The sequence below is a fragment of the Heterocephalus glaber genome, unplaced genomic scaffold (genome assembly GCF_053883595.1).
Source record: "Heterocephalus glaber isolate CG9 unplaced genomic scaffold, H.glaber_assembly_v1.0 deba00001497, whole genome shotgun sequence".
Taxonomy (NCBI): domain Eukaryota; kingdom Metazoa; phylum Chordata; class Mammalia; order Rodentia; family Bathyergidae; genus Heterocephalus; species Heterocephalus glaber.
Window position 1 is genome coordinate 470,997 of NW_028258320.1, and position 13,379 is coordinate 484,375.

At 41.3% G+C, this 13,379-nt stretch overlaps 1 protein-coding gene across 6 annotated transcripts in view; it reads left to right on the forward strand.

The window, feature by feature from the left end:
- The window catches only part of Mapk14 (mitogen-activated protein kinase 14), a 69,514-nt gene that overhangs the window by 10,641 nt on the left and 45,494 nt on the right, over positions 1-13,379 (forward strand). The window contains exon 2 of one of the 6 annotated variants that reach the window (XM_087184431.1): positions 7,155-7,292. The exons of the other annotated variants lie outside the window; for them this stretch is intronic. The gene's annotated coding sequence lies outside the window, so the exon portion shown is untranslated. The remainder of the gene's footprint in view (positions 1-7,154; positions 7,293-13,379) is intronic. 6 annotated transcript variants of the gene reach the window in all.

Below are 13,379 nucleotides of genomic sequence, written 5' to 3' on the forward strand. Positions count from 1 at the left end.
TCCTAAGCTTTAAAAACATTAGACAGTAGTAATTGTGGATCGCAGGTAGCAGTCACCGAGGGAGTTCAGTTTCATTCTTGTTTTAGTTTGTGTCATTTAGACACAACATGTACTGGTACCTTGTCAGATACATTGCAGTTTTCCTAAATTATCAGTGGCATAGTACTTTAGTGTCACAGTATGCAACTTTTAATATTTAATGTTGTGTTTTATATCTTTTTACCGCTTCTTTAAAGTACTCTGTTCTGATTTTTCCTTTTCTCTGTCTTGTTTCATCTCTTTTTTTGAGAGATAGTGAGAGAACTACATAGTGAGAAAACTCACTATAGTGAGTGAGAAAGCTCACTATGTAGCCCAGGCTGGCCTCGAACTTGTGGTGATCTCCCTCGCCTCAGGTGTCGGGATTACAGGCATGCGCCACCACACCCAGCTCCTTTCATCTTTCAGTCAGTTTTCTAATTTTTATTTTTTTCTACTCCATAACCCATTCTTAGATTCTTTTTTTTTTCTGTGCATGGTATTTGAATTCATTACCTGATACAGTCTCAACAGTGGACTTGTTCATGGAACGTGTTTCCATATTTATTCATCTTAATCTAATCTCAAGAATGTCTAACTTGTGGATTCCATGTCTATCAAAATGCTATGTTTCATGCTTTTCTTTATTACTTCTCTACACGTTTCTTAAGGATGCTGTTGGAAGACACTAATTTCCCTTGGAATGGACTTTACATACCTGTTGGTTCAGCCTTAGATTATGAGAAGCTGATAATGGAATGACTCTTACCATTAGCACTGATGAATGACCGAGGGCATGAAAATTGCAATCAGAGAATGAACCAATTACCTGAAAATTCCTATAACTCCAGATATCAAGGCAACATCATTTGAAAGTTTGAAGTGTGTGGGAGTATACATTTATGTTTATATTGTTGATTTACCATAGTGATGGAAACTTGTTGATCATCTGTCATACAGGATTCAATGCCCACCAGTGTGCATTAAAAAAAAAAAAAAGACAAAGTATTAGTGAACCGTGTATATAAGGTTGTGGTGTTTGTGCAGAAGTGGGGGCATTGTGGTTTAGAGTTGTTAGAATGGTTTCATGGAGGAGGAAGGATTTGAAGGATGGACAGTGTTTGGGGAACCGGGGAGGAGAAGTTTTCCAATAAAGGGAGAAAACATAGCCTAAGGAGATACATAGGAAAAGGACTGGGTGGACACCAAGAATGTCTCAAGTGGACTGGCCCAGTCGTGGATCTCACTCTGGTTCTGCTTCAGGATCACTCGGGGAAGTCCTAAACATGTGGATGCTTGGATTCTATGCCCAGGAGTTAGAGTTAGGCCTGGAGGACTAGGCAGTTGCGTTTTTAGAGAGCCGGTGGTGTTTCTGGTTTGTGGAAGTACGTTAGACAGTAGAGGGCTATTATAGTTTCTTGAGTTGTAAATAGAAGGAAAAGTTTTAAAATCAGTTTGGCTGGAACATGCAGAGAGAATGGATGGGAGGAAGCGAATGAGCTGCTTGTTAAGAGCCTGGAGCAATTTGCTCAGAATACATATGGGAATAATGGTCAGTGTCTAAAGTACTGGCAATGTTGTGTTGCTGGTTGTGGTAGTTTTTAGATCCTGTCTAAGAATTTTTGACTAAATGTGTATTTTAACTTGTAGAAACTATATTTCACATAGCATAGTTATCCAAAGATTGACAAATCATTAAGTATTGGGAGCCTCAGGTATATTTTATTTATTTATTTGTTTCCATTATTGGGAATCGAACTCAGGACCTTGTGCTTGCTAGGCAGGCATGTGCCACAGCTACATCCCTGGCTCTCAGGGATATTTTAATAATCTGTCTGTTTTTCTATTACTTCAGAGATATACTCAACCTCCAGTTCAAGAGTAAGAGATGTGAATGTATATTGGGAGTTCACTATGGGAAAAGCAGCTAGAAGCTGCAAACACACATGGAAGTATTTTAGATTAGCATGTTCATTTTGACGCGGAGTGTTTAACATTCTTCTATATAGTCTATAAAGCACTTTCACATACTTAGTCGAGCCTTCAAACAGTATTGTGGGATAAGCAGGGCTGGTGACATCTTTGTCCTATGGATTTGGAAGCAGCTCTATGGAAGCTTTGGCCGAGGTCACCTGTTAGGAAGTGCCAAAAGCAAAACTGGACTCAAGTCCTATAACTGTTGGTTTACTCTTCCCTCCATCACACTGTGTTTGTACTCAATAAAGTTTATTAAGATCAGATCATCAAAATACTGCAGAGACCATTCACTAGAATACAAAAGTAGCTTTGTTAAATGAAATTTTAACTTTTTTGGGTGGGGGGATGCAATAAACAGATTCTTATCTAGTACCCAGAAGTGAGATAACCTTGAAAATGGTAGTATAGGTGCTCCTTGACTTACACTGCCATTGCATCCTAATGAACCCATCATAAATTGAAAATATAATTAAGTAAAAATACACTACATTTAATACAACTGATCAATCCAACACCAGAGCTTAGCAACACAGCGCCCAGCAGAGGGTGGCTTGTTTACCCTCGTGTTCACTTGGCTGGCTGGGGGCTGTGGTTCTCTGCTGCTGCCCAGCATCAGGAGAGAGTGTTGTGCCACTTGTCAGGAGCCTGGGAGAAGATCACAGTTCAACTGTGAAGTCCAGTTTCTGCTGAGTCCTCACCCTCACACGGTCATGAGTTTGGGACCCTCTGTACTACAGTAAAAGAACGGAGATGCTGATGCGATGGCGTTAGAGGTAGAGCTCAATTCCCTTCCCTTGCCTGGCGACTGTGCTTGGTGACTCTCTGTTCTGATACATAGGACGTGGGTGCAGTGATGGAGTGTGGCTTGGGAGGATAGTTCCAAGAAGACATGTGCTTCCTATCTTGCCCTTGGTCTGAGATCACTTGCTCCAGAGCAGTTTCTCCACCTTGACACTAATTGGCACTGGGGCCAGATAATTCACTGCTGTGGGGCTGTCCTATCCGTGGTAGGGTGTTCACAGCACCCTTGCTCTCCTGCCATATGCCAGTAGCGCGTCCCACACACCAGTCGTGACAGCCATAAGTGCTTCAGGCACTGTCGGTGTCCCCTGAGGGACAAAATGGCCCCCTGCTGAGAACCTCTGCTTGAGGGGAGGCCACCTGGCATGTTGGGAGGACAGAAAAACCATCCGTGCGGAGAACAGACCTCCTGCCAACAGCCGTGACCGTGAGCCATCTTGGAAGGGGATCCTCCAGCTCAGTCAGGTTTTCAGGTGGCTTTTGCTCTGGCCGGGATTTTGCCTACAGATTTGTGACAGGTGATGAGCCGGAACCATTCAGATACAAATCCCTAACCCTGAAGACTGTGAGTGAGATCAGATAGCTAACACACTAAGTGTTACCACAAAAATGCATGCACGGCGTATATGGTGGAGAGTTACAGACTTGAGTGAAGACACTAATGCCTGGTGTGTGCATATGTAGTCACGTTCAGAGCATATATTTGTAACATGGTATGAAGCCTATAAACACTTGCTATAAAGGACTTTTAATTGTAGCAGCAGGTTAGTACTACACAATTACAGCGCAGCGTATGGTTAGTCTGTTTACTCTTCCATATTGGTTTGAAAGGCATTAACAGTTGTTTAATTAAAAAAATTGTCATTGAAATTTTAAAGCATGCAAACTTAGAGAAGTTGAGCCCATCGGGATAACATTGTAATGAATCTTTGGAAAATAATCTCTCTTAGAAAAACAGTCCATGTGTGGTATTTTTGCAGTCATATGAGTTGGCCGTTGTTCTTAGTGCAGAAGTATGTCACGTCACATGACAATCAAAGAAATATGTTAACTGTTACTGGTGTAGGTTTTTTTTTGGTACCGGGAATCGAACTTGGGTCCTTGTCCTTGCAAGGCAAGCGGCGGAACCACTGAGCTAAATCCTCAGCCCCTGGTGTAGGTTTTAAATGAAGAAATATTGTGTAGAATTACTGTATTTTCAAATGGAACTTGCACCAATAAAGATTAATTGCACTTCACATTTTAATTGGATTTTTAGATTGTATATGTCAGCGAATTTCTACATTGCTCGAATATTCGTTTTATCCCTAGAAAAAATTGAAGCAGTTGTGAACATTTTTTGCTGCACTAGCTTAGATACTTTTGCAGCAGAAATTGGATCGCCTCAGGCCCACAATGTCCCCGGTAACTCTTACCACAAATATTTTTTCCTATCTAAATGGATTTTCATGAAAATACCTGGCTTACATAACATTTTGTTTTGTTTTGTTTTGGTACTGGGGATTGAACTCGGGTCCTTGCGCTTGCGAGGCAGGCGGCAGAACCACTGACCTAAATCCCCAGCCCTACATAACAGTTTTTGAACCATAATTTGTACAAATAGTGATCAACTGCTGTTTTGGTTTTTTTTTTTTCCATTTTGGGCTCTTTATTTTGGGGGCTACTTATTAATAAGATTTGTTGACTGTCATTTAGGTTTTAAGTCTCTTTGACAGGGATTTTTGGAAATTGAAAAGCTGGGGATTGGATGTGCTTGTAACAATTATATTGGTAACATTTTATGTTCTTGCTGATGTGAAAACTGTATCTTAAGAAACTAAATTCCATTTAAGGCTACTATATGTAAGCTGGGCACAAGAACATTTATCTGAAATTGAGTGCTGAGGGAGGCTGAGGCAGGAGGATTGCAAGTTACAGTCCTGAATGGGCACCTTAGCAAGTGAGACCTTGTCTCAATGTAAAATGATTTTAAAAGGGTTGGAGGTATAGCTCAGTGCTACAGCACCCTTGAGGTCCCCAGTACTATGAATGAATGAGAGAGAGAGAGAATTAGTCAAATCATTCTGAACTTTTTTTCCTCGTTGATGCTGGAAATCAAACCCAGGACTTCACACGTGCTAAGCAAGCACTCTACCACTGAGCCACACTCTGCCCATCATTTTGTAATTTTTAATACATTATTAATATATAGATGTTAAAGAATTTGAGAGGCAGTGAAGAGAGTAGAAGAAAGATAACTGTATTTCAAATGTTGGGAATATGGGAGCTGGAATGTAGCTCAGTGGTGAAGTGCTGATGGTTTGGCCTGCAAAACAAAAACTATAATGAATGTTAGTTTTGTTTTTTTTTTTGTTACCAGGGATCGAACTTGGGACCTTGCTTTATTAGAAATTTTTAAAGTCAATCTTAAATCTCCTGCTACTCTGGACAATATATTTTGAGGTTCCTCAGTCGAGACTTTAGTTCTAGTTTTTGCAAGTTGCCTTTATTTGTTGACATTTATAAGTTGACATTATTTCCAAAATGGAGAGGCAGAGCATCCTCCTGAGAAGTACTGTGATTTGTGCACATTTACCCGAACTAATTATTTATTCTTGGCATAGGGATCAAACCAGGGCTTCTCACATTCTAGGCAAGTGCTCTACCAATGAGCCACACCCCTTCATCTGAATTTAAACGGGAAGAAAAAGTAGATTACTGTAACATAGTAAGATTTGTGTAGAAAAATATGTCCAGTGTGATATTTATTGAAATTTGTGTCAGGCATTACAGGTAAGGAGAAAGTTGCAAGTTAGTCTGAACTGCTTAGTTATTGAGAAGGCAAGTTTTGAAAGCTGTTACCGATTATCTTGGATTCAGTCAGATAAAAGCCTAAAATTGTATGATCTGGAGAAGAGATGTCATGCTTTTAAAAATTAGTTCTCCACACTTAGATATTTTAATGAACTTGATGTACTAATGAGGCTTTACTACTTCAGAATAACTACAGATTTTAATGTATTTAAATATTTCCATTAATTTCCCAAAATAAAATTATGTTCTTAACCATTATTGTGTATTATGATGATGATGATTATTTGCCCCACTAGGGATACAACACCAGGGCCTCATGAATATTATGCAAACTCTCTACCATGCTATTCCCCACCCCTAGCTGAATCATTATTGAGGGTTCTTTTGTCCTTTAGTATCAGCAGGGGTTAGAGAAGCCATCTGTGACCATTGAAAGAAATTGTAAGATCACTTAATGATCCCTGCACATCGCTGAATCTTGCCAGGTGACGGCTTATTCTTCATTCTGTTGGGGAGAACCCAAATTGTTACTTTGAGGAAACTTTTGGTGCTGTCATTTGTGTTCCCGCCATTCATAGGCCTGGCACTGAAGCAGCAAGCCCCCTTCTCAAGAGTTCATGTCCCTTCTCCCCACAGCTGACTGTCACGGTGCCAGTCGCTCTACCTTCACTTACAGCTCAAGAAACCTGCAAGCCAGTGCCAGTCGTAGAGCATAGACACCTACTCCCCCTGCTCCCCTACCCACCCAAGCTCTGTGGACCGCTGCAGTTGTCTTTGGGAGATTTAGCTGAGGATTACAGAGCTTATTAGGCAATTTTTTTTATTACCTAATTTTTGAACATATTTCAGATGTCCTTTTGGATTACCTCTGCCGTAGCTGGTTTGTACTCCTCCCTCGTACTGATAATGAACCCTGGGACTTTGGCTTCATGATGGTAGTCTATACTGCTGGATGCCCTAAGAAGAGAACCTCTGAAACCTACTATTATATTTTTGTAAAGATGTTGAATGATGATGATTAGGGCATTTTAACCACATTATACAATATCTCCTTTATAAACACACACTGGAGGAACTTTTCTCTGGTTTATTATAGGAATAATTATGCCTCTCTTCAGTGCTCCTGAGCACCTGGTTTGTATTTATTGTACGGTTCCTGTGACTCATGTCCTAACTTTGTGTGTTGTGTCCTCTTTCATGACAGCCGTCATGGGCTCGGGGCCCAATTTGAGGTCCATCTCTAATGGATATTTATTTAGCAAGGGCCTCATGGTATATGCTAACCTCATCCATAGCCTTTCTTACTTCTTTCCTATTTATCTTATTTTTCTCCTTTAGTCACTTTCTGTTTTGTCAGATTACATCTGTGCAGTCCCAGGCTGCTTTAAATTTATTGTAGAGTAATGTAATATATACATAAGTAAATTTAGAAGTTAAGCAAAATTATATTAGAATATATTTCAAACCCCAGTAGGACAGATTTTGGAGGAGAAGAATGGCAGAATTGAGGCAACTACGAAAGTATAACAAGGCTATTTTTTTTTTTTTTTCTTTCGGTACTGGAGATTGGAGCCAGGGAGCACTGAGCTACATTCCCAGCCCTTTTTCATTTTTATTTTGAAAAAGATTCCTGCTACTTTGCCCAGACTGGCTTTGGACTTTTGATCCTCCTGCCTCAGCCTCTTGAGTAGCAGGAATTACAGGTATGTGTCACTGCACCTGGCAACAAACATTCAATTTTATTTAATGAATATTATTATGTTCTGGGCATTGGATCTACAATCAGCAGTTAAATGAGTGACATTGACATCCTGATATTGTAATAATCACTTTTTATAAATTTTATATTTTTTTTGTGTGTGTGTGTTTTTATCATATCAATCATTTTATAAAATGTGAGTTAATTTTATAACTTTGGAAGATTTGTGTAAATTCATAGTTGGGAGAAAAACTTTTTAAATAATGCAACTTGCATTTTAGTTAGAGAACCTAATTATCATAAAGATAATTCCATTTTATGATGCTGTTCATGAAAATGAGGTCTACTTGTAGTACTAGTTTTAAAAATGTGATTAAGAGGTAGGTATCTTCCCAACTGGTAATACTGGTAAGTGAATCATGAAAGGCAAAACCAGTAGTCTCCTCCCCAGCCCAGCTTGTGTCCTGGAAGAGAAGGAACATTGAAGTTAGGCATAGTTTTGAACGCTAACTGCATACTAGATACATGATCATAAGGGATTTGTTAATGTTTCCGACCATTGTTTGGTTCCTTCCTCCCTTCGAAAATAAATATAACTACTTCATCAAATTAAAAAACATTTTTTAAGGAATTATGTTTTTGGTAACTCTGATTTGCAATTTAGGACAAAATGTGTACTTTTCCCTTTCCAAATACTGCTTTGATTAGTGGTAGAAACAGGAAGATAGAGAGCATTTAACTGCTTAAGGAGTTGGCGTGGGGCAGGGATGGATCATATATCCTTGCTTTGGGGTTTTACTATAGGGATTGCCAACTACAAAAGAAGACAGCAGTTTCTTTGAACAGTTCCTGCTTTTGCAAGTAAGAGTGTTTTAAAGGTGAGAGTGTTTGTCCTTTGAAGTAAATATTAGTCTGTTCTAAGGGAAACATACAATTATGGAAGGATCAGTGTGCATGGAGTTATCTATTATACTTGTATTTATATTAGTGTGTGTGTGAGAGAGAGAGAGAGAAAGAGAGAGAATATGAATGGAATGGCTATAATGCCTATCGATAAGAATAATCATGTAATTGGATATATATTCAATGAAGTTATTGTGACAGATTTAAAAATTGTTTGTGCCAGGGATTTAGCTCAGTGGTTTTGCTGCCTGCTGTGCAAGCGCAAGGACCAGAGTTCAATCCCTGGTACCCCCCCCAAAAAAAATTGTTTGTAAAATAAAAATACTTATGCTTTAGAGATACAGAATACAAATTCATGTACTATTATTATAGTCACGCGAGCATCATTTGAAGGAAATATAATTGTTAATGTGGTTTTATTAGAGCACCTCTTTGACAAAAACAAAGATGATTTATGCTTTTAACTTTACTAATGACCTCATTAAAAGATGTAAGCTCACTTTAAAAAAAAATCAAAGAATAGAAATATATAATAAGTTAAAAGTTTGGAGTTCACTAGACATTTCTTCTAGTAGGTATGTATACATGTAAGAGTACAGATTTTTTTTCCTAGAGATAGGATCATTCTTTACTTCTGAAACTTGTTCTTTTTGGCATAAATAATATAACATTACACATAGCTATATGGAGGTTCTTGTTGATTGTTGCAATATATAGGGCATGAAAATATGCCATAATTTTTTTGGTACCGGGGATTGAACTTGGGACCTTGCACTTGCGAGGCAGGCAGCAGAACCACTGAGCTAAATCCCCGGCCCTGCCCTAATTTATTTAAATAATTCCCTGTTGAATGTTCAGGTAGTTTCTGGTTTTGTTCTTGTAAACAGATTTTAATGGACATTTATTATTTTAAACCCAACTCTTGAAACCATCTTATATATTTTTATACATAAATTTGAAAGGCCAAATTCATATATATATATTGGTACTGGGGATCAAACTCGGGACCTTGTGTTTGCGAGGCAGGCGGTGGCACCACTGAGCTAAATCCCCAGCCCTCATCATTGACTTTTAGGTTCACAAAGAATAGTAAAACATTAGGGAATGAAAACTTAGCCAAGGTTAAGTAGTATAGGTAAAGTGGAAGTTGTTTCTTATGAAGTATTTTTTATTCTATCCTGAGTTTAATTAAGATGGAAAATATCATTTCTTTGTGAAGAACAGTAGTTACAGTAGGAAGCAGCCTGTGCTACTAGAACAACTTTCACACGGGCTGAACTGTGAGCAGAGTGGAGCCTGCTTATCCACTGTGGGACAGGGGTTGAAAGTTCATGATTGAAGCGCATCACCTGGATTTGAATATCAGCTCTGCCATTTTTAAAAACAGTGCCTAGCAATGGTAAGCGCTCAGTAATGTTACTTTTTAAGCATTCATATAAATTTCTTGTTGAATACTATTGAATTTAGAAAAGTGGTAGTTAAATGATGACATTTTTCTTTCTTATTTTGAAATAGCTGCGTTATTAGCTTTTGTTAATGAACCACAGTCTAGGCCATATACTAATTCCTCTGTACTATGGCAGTCAATGAAATGGGTCAACTTGCTGCCCTTGAGGTGCTTAGGACAGGTAGGAAAGGCAGACATTATTATCTAATACTCGAGCTTGAGCATGGATCAGGTTGTTTCCCAAATCTGCCATAAAAGTTATCACCTTTAATTCTAACAGACTCCCTACAGATTAGATACAAATATTACCTTCATTTCATATATGAGATTTTTAAAAAGTTAATTAAATCCTTCAAGATTATACAGCTATTAGTGGCAGAACTGGAACTAAAACCCAGGTAGTCCGATTCTAAAGCCTTGCTGATATTTAACCGCTTTACTGGATGGTAAGTAAATGTATGCTATAATTTGTGATTGCTGGGGTCTGTAGGGTACTGATGAATCCTAGCTTGCCTTTCAGTGGTAGATAATGGAGACAAATAGAGATAAAAACATGTACTTTGTTCCGGGAAAGCTGGTGTGGGGCATGCATGGACGGGTCATTCAGGCGGGCTTATTTAAATACCTGCCTCAGTGAACTGAGCCTGCACACTCAGTCAGCTCGGGGAGAGGAGAAGGCGCCCTTAGAGGCGGGCACACTTGGAGGTGGGGAGTTGAAGAAGCCGCGTCACTTCTGAGCCTTGCGCATTTCCCCACTTGCGAGCCAGTTTAGAGAACTGAGTTTAGAGAAGACCAAAAACGTACTCCATACTTCTTCGAGAGAAGTCACTGTTTTGTGGGTCAGTAGGAGCAAGGGGGGGGGGGGGAGCAGAACCCCTCCCTTTATTTGAGGTAAAGAGGGGCCAGTGACTGTGCTGTGGTGGACCGCCTGGGCCCTTTCAGGGTGTGACTAAGCCAAGGCTGGAATGATGAGGGGCTTTAGTCATGGGCTGGGATGAGGACAAGGTTGAAGAGACTCTCAGGAACCAGGAACAGCCGGTCCAGAATAGTTCCAGGAACCGAGAGGAGCCAGCGTGTTCGGAGCTTAGTGGCAGGCGTCAGGGGGAGGGAGGAGCAGCACAGGAGTAGGCAGAGTGTTGGTGGGGTCTGACTGCCTGGACCTTGCAGGCCATGAAGGAATCTGCATTTTACTCTGTGTACCAGAGAAATTCCTGGAAGGGCTTGAAGGCCCTGATATGTTTGAAAGATTGTATTGGGGGCCAGTACAGAATATATCAGAAGGGACAAAACAGGAAGCGGAGAGTCCAGCCTGAGAAGGCAGGCTAATGATATGAGTCACGTGGACCAATGGTGGCGAAATTAGAAGTTGAATCTGTGTGGTTTGGAGGTAGAAACCATAATACTTGCTGATAGATTTGGATGGGGGCAGCCAGGGGGCTGGAGGGAAGGGGACAAGGAAAGATAACGCTCAGATTTCTACTTGGACAACTGCATGGACTGTCCATTTATTGTAAGATGACAGAGACAGGGAGAGGAATGGTTTGGGTGTTTGGAACTTGCGAAGTTTACAGTGCTTACGTGTCTTTCATGTGAAAATGTCTGGCAGTCAGCTCAGAAGAGATTTTAGTAAGACGTAGGTTAGGGAGTTTTCAGAGTCTGGGTGGCATTGAATTTGAAGTCCTGGGTGTAGAGAGAGGACAGCATTGGGGAGAGGAGAGAGAGCCCAGGATGTGTCCTGAAGAACTTCATCATGGGGAGCTAGAGCAGAGGAAGCACACAGCGGACACAGAGAAGGAGCTGCCGGAGAGGTCCTGGAAAACCAATGGAAGTATTAGTATAGACTTCAGGAGAGAGAGTGTGGAGGGAGTGAAGTGGTAAGCATGTCACTTGGTAGTCCACAGAAGTGGCTCTTGGATTTGTTAACAGGTCTTGAATGACCTTGAGAAGAGCAATTTCAGTAGAATGGATTGACGAAAGTTTGGGAGGAAATGAGTCAGTGAAGATGGGCACTTCCTCAGCCTTAAGAGGGTATGAATAACCTGTAGATCTTGTCCAGCATCCGGGATTCTGCAGTTCTGTCACCCTCTCTGATCCTGCTAATGCTTCTGGTACACTTTGAATAGCAGTTGGTGGTTCTGAAAGCTCAGTGTGCGTTGGAATTACATAAAGGGCTTGAGAAAATAGACTCCTGTTCCCACCTCAGAGTTTCTGAGTCAGGAGTTCTGCGTGCTGCCTGAGAATGTGTCATTCCTGTAAATGTCCAGGTGGGACCTGCTGCTGGCTCCCGTGCTTCGGGGATCTCTGGAGAGCTTGTGACATGAGCCATCAGGAGCAGGCAGAGGAAATAACTAGAACATACTAATGCTGGGACAGTGACCCGGGAGCTAGAGAGTAGAGCACTGAAGGAGTGAAGTCCTGGAGAAGAGCATGGGGTGGGTCCTGAGCACGTCCAGGTCTCGGGTGCTTTGCCGAGTCGGGGCGTGAGCCCTTCCTTAGTTATGGGAAGATGGAGAAATGGTCCAAGTGCAGACGGGCTTGTAGATTTGGTGCCAGGCAGGTGGAGCTCCCCTTGATGGTTTCTGTTTCCTCAACGAGGGCAGGAGCAGCTGTTGAGGGAGGGAAGGAGTTGGGATTTTGAGAAGATGTGGAATGGTCACTTGGGAGAAGGCAAATGTGCTTGCTAGGGAAGACCGACTCTGTTGAGAGCCTATTGGAAGTTAAGGTCGGAAATTAAAAATGCAACCAGTCTGCCTGATTGTGCATTCTTTTTTTTTTTCTTTCCAGTACCGGGTATTGAACTCAGGACCTTGCACTTTCGAGAACCTCTGAACTAAATCCTCAGCCCTGATTGTGCATTCTTGTTTCTTCAACCACAGTTAGTTCTTTGCTTTCAGACATGGGGAATTAAATGGTTGAGGTCACCTAAGGTTAGACTTTATCCTGCTGAGAACATTGGATGGGGAGAAGGAGGAAGAGAGAGAAAAGTGACTGTTACCATTGAGCAAGAAGAGAAATGAGGACAGGAGAGGGCTGAGGGACAGAAGCGAGCAGTGATGACTAGGGCAACACATTGTAGTCAAGAACAGTAAACTAGAAATGAACTAAAAGAGATGGGAAGATTGTGACCGCAACCGTGCTGGCTGTGAGAGTTTTGTAAGGAGGGCAGTTTTGGTGGGGATAGAGGAGGCCGAATGAGGTGGAGTTTCCTAGAGAGGTCAGGAAATAGCATCCTGGATGTGCCCTCCATCTGGATATGGACATTGCCAAGAATGATGACAGAAGTTGGGAGTGGAGAGAGATTTTCAAATAGGAACAAACTTTTTATTGAATGACGGGAAATTCCAGGTCAGGAGATAACAGCAGCAGAGAGGAGCAGTGTATCAGGATTGTGAGCAGGGCTTTTAGAAAGCAAATGGGAAGCACTGGTTTTGAAGAGGCGTCTGTTGGCCCTGAAAACACCCATCCGGCTGGCTAAGCAGAGAGCCCCTGGGCTGTGAGAGAGCGCCCTCTAATGGCAGGGTCGGCAGAGCAGTACAGCCTAGTTTTTGCAAAGCAGCAGCAGGAAGGTTCAGAAAGGTTGAAGATGGAGAGGAATGTGTCTTACACCCATAGTGGAGAGCGAGAGTACATGTGAAGGAAAGGGAGCTTCCTGGATTAAGTGGAGTCGTAAATCCTGTTTGTTGGGGAAAGAGTTGGTAATAATAGATGGTCAGAAAGTCTCAGGTGGCAGATAGACTGGGA